The sequence below is a fragment of the Talpa europaea genome, assembly GCF_964194135.1.
Source record: "Talpa europaea genome assembly, chromosome: 13".
In the NCBI taxonomy this organism is placed as follows: Eukaryota; Metazoa; Chordata; class Mammalia; order Eulipotyphla; family Talpidae; genus Talpa; species Talpa europaea.
Window position 1 is genome coordinate 43,181,635 of NC_140080.1, and position 8,196 is coordinate 43,189,830.

Sequence of the window (8,196 nt, forward strand, 5' to 3'; positions counted from 1 at the left end):
CAGTTCTTATATGGATAAATAAATAGTTTTTAAAAAAGAAAAACCAATTAGGTTAACCTCAGACTTCTCTGAAGAAACACTATGGGAAAGAAAGAGAGTGGAATAACATATTCAATAAACTCCAAGACAAAATATGGCAAACAAGAATACTTTATCTTGCAAAGTTTTCCTTTCTATATGAGTGAAAAATAACCTTCTCAGAGAAACAAAATCATTGGGAATTTGCTACTGTTAATTCCCCACTCCAAGAAATATTACAAGGAACATTAGATCTAAACAAAGAGAAGAATGAACATGAACTGAACAAAGAATTAAATAGAACCACAAAATGAACATAATGGCAGTAAAAAAATTCCACATAGGGCCTCCCTGGTGGCGCAAGGGGTTAAGATGCATCCTGTGATGCTGTCCACAGCCATTGCAGCACGAGTTCAATCCCCGGTCAGGAAGCTACCCACATGGTGCAGCAGACCTCTCTTGTCTCGCCTGCTGCTACCCTCAGCAGTGTATTTCAGTCAGTCTGCCTGTTCTGTTCCCCACTCTGTCTCTGGTGAATCCTCTCACCCCCTGCACCTCTGGCCTGTACCCAGTTCTTGTATGGATAAATAAATAAATCTTAAAAAAACCCTTCTATATATCAGTAATTACTCCAAACATTAATGACTATACTCACCAATAAAGAGACATGAATAGCATGTTGGATTAGAAAACAGAATCTAACCTTTTGTTGTTTCCAGGAGGCACAACTACGTTCCAAAGGTAAACTTAGATGAACTAAATGCGCACTTCTTCAAAGGAGACATAAAGATGTGACTGGAGCAGCTGCCTTCAAGTCAGGATCCAACAATGTGTGCTCCAACACCTGTGTGATATGCACTCCAGGTTCTTCTCTCTTCTAGGTCCAATATGGAAACTCTCAAGCATCAGCTGATTCAGAACCTTCTTAAGGAAGATCATACCACCCCCCACCCAATACCAGAGTAAGACTACAGTTGTTGGGGTTGGTGCTTTAGATATGGCCTGTGCTGTTAGTATCTTAATGAAAGACTTGCAGATGAACATGCTCTTGTTGATGTCTTGGGAGACAAAGTTGAAGGGAGTGATGAAGGCCCTCCAATATCATGGTCTTTTCCTTAGAGCACCCAAACATTTCAACAACTATAGTGTGACAACAAAATCCAAGCTGGTTATCATCAAAGCTGGAGCCCACAGGCAAGAGGGAGAAAGCCATTTTCATTTGGCCCAGTGTACATGAACACCTTTAAATTTGTTACTGGGACCACCATTGCAGCAGCTGTGGTGTTCTCTTACCCTACTGCTCCACCACAAGTCATTTGTGACAGTTGCTCCTCAGAGTCCAGTAACTGATGTTTTGTCCATTGTGGCAATTGCTTCTCAGACCCAGTAACTGCCTTTTTGTCTGTTGTAGCAGTTGCTCTTTAGAGTCTTTTTCTGCAACTGTGTACTTCCTGGATCATTGGATGGACCAATTGGGTGTGAGCTATGAGCTGATTGGTGATAAATGGTCCAATCAGCCACAGGATTGAAACATGGTCCAATCAGACTTGTGGGAGGAGCACCACAAAAGAGGATATAAGCCATTATTGGAGGGAGCTAAGAGACAAATGTTTCCAGCTCCCCCAAAAGAAGGGCAAGACTCTGTTCCTGGCCTTCAAAGAAAGAAGAAAGAAGGACCAGAAGCTGAAGGAAGAAAAGAAACAACCAGCAGCTGATCTCTGGAAGAGGGAGGAGAAGCTGAAGATATTTGCAGAGACAGCCTCTGATCCTGTCTCCATTGCCTGGCCTGGTATCTCAAAGAGATGTTTATTGTTGATATAGTCCAACAACTCACAAAGAGCTGTTAACACTTGGTGTCTCTGACACAGCCTCTGGAGGACCAGTAATGACCATCATACTGGCCAGTGCTGTCCAGGACTCCTGGGCCACTAGTGGCTACAGTAAGCTCTTTGTTTCCCCTGTTTGTAAAATAAACCCATGGTTGTTGTTCCTGGAGGCTGAGGTCTCTTGCAGTTGTGCACATGGATGAGAAACCACAGACAGTGACCTGTCTTCTCATCTGGCACTGTCTTTCCTTAGGCTATAGCCCATAGAACCCTATTGTTTGGGTTTTGTACTGCTATAGTGCTTGGTTTGGTTTTTGGCCTTTTGGCCCTTTGGAGCTTTTTGGCAGCTCTTTAGTCTTAGAGCCTGGGCAGGTGGGTGGCCGTTTCATCCTACCATCTGGCCTCCCTCCCTGTCTGCTCCTGTTTCAAATTCATCATTCCTGATGTTGTAAAATATGACCCAAACTACAAGTTTCCAATCCAGTGTATATCTTGGCCTATGTACCTTGAAAGATAAGTGGCTTTCCCAATATTGTGCTATTGGAAGTGGTTGTGATCTGAATTCAGCTCAGTTCTTTTACCTAATTCAGCTCAGTTCCTTTACCTAGCCTTGGAGTTCATCTATTAAGATGTTATGAGTGAGTCCTTGGGGAGCATGGAGACTGTAGTTGGTCTATTTGGAGAGAATGTCATTTGTGTTTCACTGAAAAATCTGCAACTTGCTTTAGGCACTGATGGAGATAAGGAACAGTGGAAAGAGACTGACAAATTGTTAGCAGTGCTAATGAGGTAATCAAACTGAAAGGCTACACATACTGGGCCATTGGATTAGCTGTGGCAGATTAGGCAGAAAGTATAATGAACAATCTGAAGCGGTTGCATCCAATATCCACTATGATTAAGGGTCTCCATGGAGTAAAGTATGATGTCTTCTTCTTTTTTTTTTTTTAAAGATTTTTTTATTTATTTATACAAACACTGGGTACAGTCAGAAGCGCGGGAGGGTGAGAGAATTCACCAGAGCCAGAGCGGGGAAGAGTAGGCAGACCAAGGAAACACACTGCTGAGGGGAGCAGCGGGCACAGCAGGAGAGGTCTGCTGCGCCATGTGGGACCCTTGCCAGTGGCCGGGGATTGAACCAGAGCTGCAGAGGCTGTGGGCAGCTTCGCAGCCCAGTGCTCAACCACTGTGCCACCAGGGGAGGCCCAAGTATGATGTCTTCTTCATTGTACCTTGCATCTTGGGACAGAATGGAATCTCAGATGTTGTGAAGATGAATTTGAACCCTGAAGAAGACTCATTTGAAGAAGAGTGCAGATAAACTTTGGGGGATCCAAAAGGAGTTGCAGTTTTAAAGTCTAATATTGTGCCACTTCACTATTTATGGTACAACAGGGTTTTAGTTGGAGATTGTGCATATTGTCCTTTTTATCTTACCTTTGCCTAAAACAGTAATATTAAGACGGTATAAAAAATCAATTTCTTAAAATAGAAATAGGATGACTCATAAAATCCTACAGCTACACCCTGATGCTAGACGGTAGTTTTAAACTGATTAGCATGAAACAGTTCCCTACCTTGGAGACACCACTGCAGATGTTTACATGCTTCAGTTGCCATGCAGACCAGATGTGTGTTTATTGTGTGCTAGTTAATTTCTGCTTCCTTCATCCAATATACCTCATTAATTTTTTTCCTGTCAATTACAACCTGCTATCCAACATATAAACCCAACATTGCATGCCTTGTGTACAACTCTTCTAAACAATCATATTTTGTATACTATATGTATTAAAATGTGTACATTGGCATATAATGTAAAAAGAAAAATCTACATATAAGCAATGTAAATGACTATCTAAGTGACATACCAATTATAAAACACCAAAGAAATCTTGAACAGTGAAAAATAAAGACATACAGATGGCCAACAAGCACGTGAAAATATGTTCATCATCACTTATCATCAGGGAAATGCAAATCAAAACCACAATAAGATATCACCTCACACCTGCGAGTATGGCACATATAAAAAAATGCAGAAACAACAAGTGCTGGAGAGGGTATGGAGAAAAAGGAAGTTTCCTACACTGTTGGTGGGAATGTAGACTGATCCAGCCCCTGTGAAAAAGTGTGGAGATTCCTTAAGAATAAAAATAAATCTGCCATACAAATCAACAATTCCACTTTTAAGTATCTATCCATAGAACACAAAAATTATGTTTATTGCAACTTATTTTATAGTAACTAAGATATGGAAACAACATAAATGCCCCCAAATAGATGAATGGATCAAGAAGATGTGGCATATGTATGTACACAGTGGAATACTAATCAGAGATCAAAAAAAGATGAAATCATGTCATTTGTAGCAATATGGATGGAGCTGGAAGGGATTATGCTAAGTGAAATAAGCAAGAGGTAGAAAGAAAAATACCACCCATTTTCACTTATATGTGGAATATAGAGAAACCAAACAAAGGGTCAAATGAAGACAAACTTTAAACTCAATCCTGGAGTACTGACCATAGATCTGAGGTATCTAAGAGGGAAGGGGAAAGAGGGAAAGATGAAAACAGATGGGGGAAAGGAGATCACAAAGAACTGGGGTGAAGGTCTGTGGGTGATTTGGTGGGAATGATGATTGTCATATGTGAGTAAAGAAATCTGAAATTGTTAATATATCAACAAAGATGGAAAACAATGATTCTTCATTAACAAAAATAAAATAAATATTTGTGGCAGAAGAAAAAGAAAGAAAATAAATAGGATTAACTAACATAAAAAACATGTAAAATCACTCTGGAAATAGTAAATATATAGTAAAAGTAGTAGATCACTTACTTAAAAAGGAAACATGAAGATTAAAAGACAAAAGAAGTGACTTGCAACATGGCAATGTAGAGAGATTGGATTAAATTTCTCCCTTTAAAACAACTATAAAAATATTTGAGCCCCAACTATAAAAAAAAAGGAGCCCCAGGAGTTCCCCTGATAGAGTCCCAGAACTTTCCCACATAGATCTTGAACTGAAGTTGGTGACTGTTGAGTAGTGAAGGAAGTGAAGGGGAACATGACTGGTTGAGTAGATATACCAGTGGACAGAATGGTCTGGGGAGTGGCCTTCCAAGGCATGATGGGGCACCCCATGAAAATACCCCCTCTGCCTCCCTTCCCAACACCTCTTTCTCCACCCCATTCCCTTTGTTGATATTCATAATATATATTTGAGTGAAACCATTCAATATCTATCTTTCACTTTCTGTATTTATTTCACTTAACATAGTCCCCTCGATGTCCATCCACTTTGTCCCCAAATACCCTATTTCATCCTTTTAACAACTGTGTAATTTTCCATTGAGTATATATTCCACAATTTCTTTATCCATTAATCTGTTGGGGAACATTTAGGTTGGCTCCATAATTTGGCGATTGTGGATAGTAAATAGTGATACTATGGACATATGTGCGTTTTGTGTTGGAGTTTTGAGATTTTTAGGATATACCTAAAAGAGGTATTGTTGGATAACATAATTTATGCTTTCCTTTTCTTAAGGACTCTCCATATCACTTTTTATAGAGGCTGCACCAACTTGCATTCCCACTAATATTGGACTTAAGTTCCTTTTTCACCACATTCTTAACAACATTTGTTTTCTCCATTCTTTTTTGATATAGGCCATTCTCACAGGGGTGAGGAGTTACCTCACTGTGGTTTTTTTTTTTTTTAACCTCACTGTGGTTTTGATTTGCATTTCCCTTATAATAAGTGATGTTGTTTTAGTTCTATTAATAGTTGCTTTATGTAACTAGGTGCCCCTGAGTTAGGTGCATAAATGTTAATCATGTCTTCTTGATGAATTGTTTCCTTGATCACTATATAGTGTCCCATTTTTTTTTACCCGAGTAACTGTTTTTAGCTGGAAATCTATTTTGTGTGTTATGAGAAGAGCAGATTCTGCTTTTCTCTATAGACTATTAGCTTATAAATCCTTGCTCAAAACTTAATTTATTTTCAATTTTAAATAGATCGCTTGCACACGAAGTATCGGTGAAACTTTTTGATCTATTTTCTTATTCTGCGCCATTTAATTGGTGAGTTCAGGTCATTCACACTCAAGGTCATTATTGATTATTAGGGTGATTATTGATATATACTGTTTATTGTCAGTCATTCTGATATTTTGATTTTTGGTTGTTTTATTTTTCAGTTGTTTATTTTTCCATTTGCTTTTCTGCTTTTAATGGATAACTTTCCTTAGTGATTCTGTGAATTTCTTTGTTCTTTTTTCTATGAAACTCCATTCTGGATGTTAGTTACTGGCACCATGGGTGTTTTGCCTAACTTACTATGATTTAATCAGTCTTTTTGAAGCTGGAGTCAGTTAACTGAAATTCACCTATACAGGTTCTGTCCATTTCTTCCTCTCTGTCATTTTGCTCAGGATTTTGTGATTCATTTTTTCTTTTCTTATAGAGGAACTGTTTTTTACATCTTTTTTAAAAAATTTATTTATTTATGTATACAATAATTGGGGTACAGGCCAGAGGTGTGTGTGGGGGTGAGAGGATTCACCAGAGAGAGAGCGGGGAGCAGACCAGGCAGACTGAAGAAATACACTGCTGAGGGGAGCAGTGGGTGAGTCAGGAGAGGTCTGCTGTGCCATGTGTGTAGCTCCCTGGCCGGGCATCGAACTCATGCTGCAGTGGCTGCGGAGAGCTTCATAGATTGTGCCTTAACCCCTTGTGCCACCAGGGAGGCCCCTGTTTTTTACATTTCTTACCGGGCAGTGATAAACTCTGTAATCTTCTGTTTGTCTGGGAAAGTGTTTTTTTTAACCTTCACACTTGGATGATAATTTGACTGGTTAGGATTGTGAACACTTTTCCTTCCACTCTCTTCTTGCCTGAAGTGTCTGAGGTGAAATCTACAGAAGCCTAATTTGGGTGCTTTTGTAGTTTCTTTCTTTTTTTGATCCCTGTAAAATTTTTCTTTATTTTTGATAATTCAACAAAGATATGTCTTGGTGTAGATTGTTTTGTCTTTAAAAATATCTCTGCTTCCTGGGCATCCACATTTAATTCATCCCTTAGTTTTTGATTTGTCTTTCCTCCTCATGCCTGCTGGAGAGAATAGTCTCTGAAAATTACTCTTTATTAATTGGATCTGTGTTTAATCAGCAATATGCAAGTAAAGTATCGCATGCTGTACTGTAATATGTGGCTGAAAAACGAAGTTTAATGAAAAAGTACATGAAGGGAAGCAAAGGTGGTGGAAAAGAGTCCGGGAAGCTGCGGAGCAGGCAGAGGAGGAATTCCAGATTTTGCACGGAACTGGCCTCTGTGAGTGGTTCAATGTGCGAATGGGATTTGGATTCATCTCCATGATAAATCGAGACGGAAGCCCCTTGGATATTCCAGTCGATGTATTTGTACACCAAAGCAAATTATTCATGGAAGGATTTAGAAGCCTAAAAGAAGGCGAACCAGCGGAATTTACATTTAAAAAAATCTTACAAAGGTCTTGAATCAATACGGGTAACAGGCCCTGGTGGGAGTCCCTGTTTCGGAAGCGAAAGAAGACCCAAGGGGAAGACACTACAAAAAAGAAAACCAAAGGACGACAGATGCTACAAATGCGGCGGCCTTGATCATCATGCTGAGGAATGTAGTCACGTCCTCAGTCTAAGAAGCGCCATCACTGTCAGCCTCACGCGCTTGGCGGCCACCTTCCCACGCAAGCCTTGCGCAGCCGCCCGCCCGTTCTCAGGGAAGGCAGAGGGGGAGCCCCAGCCGTGCTAGTCAGCGGTCCCGAGAGAGGCGGGGAGGGCACGGCTGCCCGGCTCTGCTGTTTCTCCAGGAGGCGAGGTCCGAGACCTCAGGGTAGGTCGTCTCTGGAAGCTTCCTCTGCAAAGTCAGCTGCCGCGCCAGAAGAGCAAAACAAAAAGGGGCCTTCCGTTCAAAAAAAGGAGAAAGACATAACCCTTCTTAATGTATTGTCTTTCCCCAGTCGGGAAGTCTACTTCATGCAAGTACAGGGAACAGTATTTCACAAACAGCAGCGGACCTGGGATTTTAACTGCTGTTGAAGAACTGTGAATGTTTTTTAGACAGACAAATCACTCTAAGCAAAACACATTTGAGCAGGGTGTCATGTTTTATGTTATTCAGTGAATAAGATGTTATGTATATCTATTTGTGCATGTGTGAGAGGGAGAGAGCTCTCTGTGTGTGTGTGTGTGTGTGTGTGTGTGTGTGAGAGAGAGAGAGAGAGAGTGTGTAGGAGAATTTTATATAGGAATGTAGACGTATATATAAAGAGGATTTGTTTATATATATGTGTATATATAGA

General features: G+C 40.3%; 2 pseudogenes across 2 annotated transcripts; both read left to right on the forward strand.

Annotated features, from left to right (window-relative positions):
* The first annotated feature begins 906 nt into the window (after positions 1-906).
* On the forward strand, positions 907-3,283 carry LOC311183292 (L-lactate dehydrogenase A chain-like; annotated as a pseudogene). The gene is made up of 4 exons: positions 907-1,247; positions 1,887-1,978; positions 2,206-2,759; positions 3,049-3,283. The product of its transcript is annotated as an L-lactate dehydrogenase A chain-like (transcript).
* A 3,814-nt stretch (positions 3,284-7,097) lies between these two features.
* Positions 7,098-7,933, forward strand: LOC311183293 (protein lin-28 homolog B-like; annotated as a pseudogene). Its single transcript has one exon. The product of its transcript is annotated as a protein lin-28 homolog B-like (transcript).
* Positions 7,934-8,196: the final 263 nt, after the last annotated feature.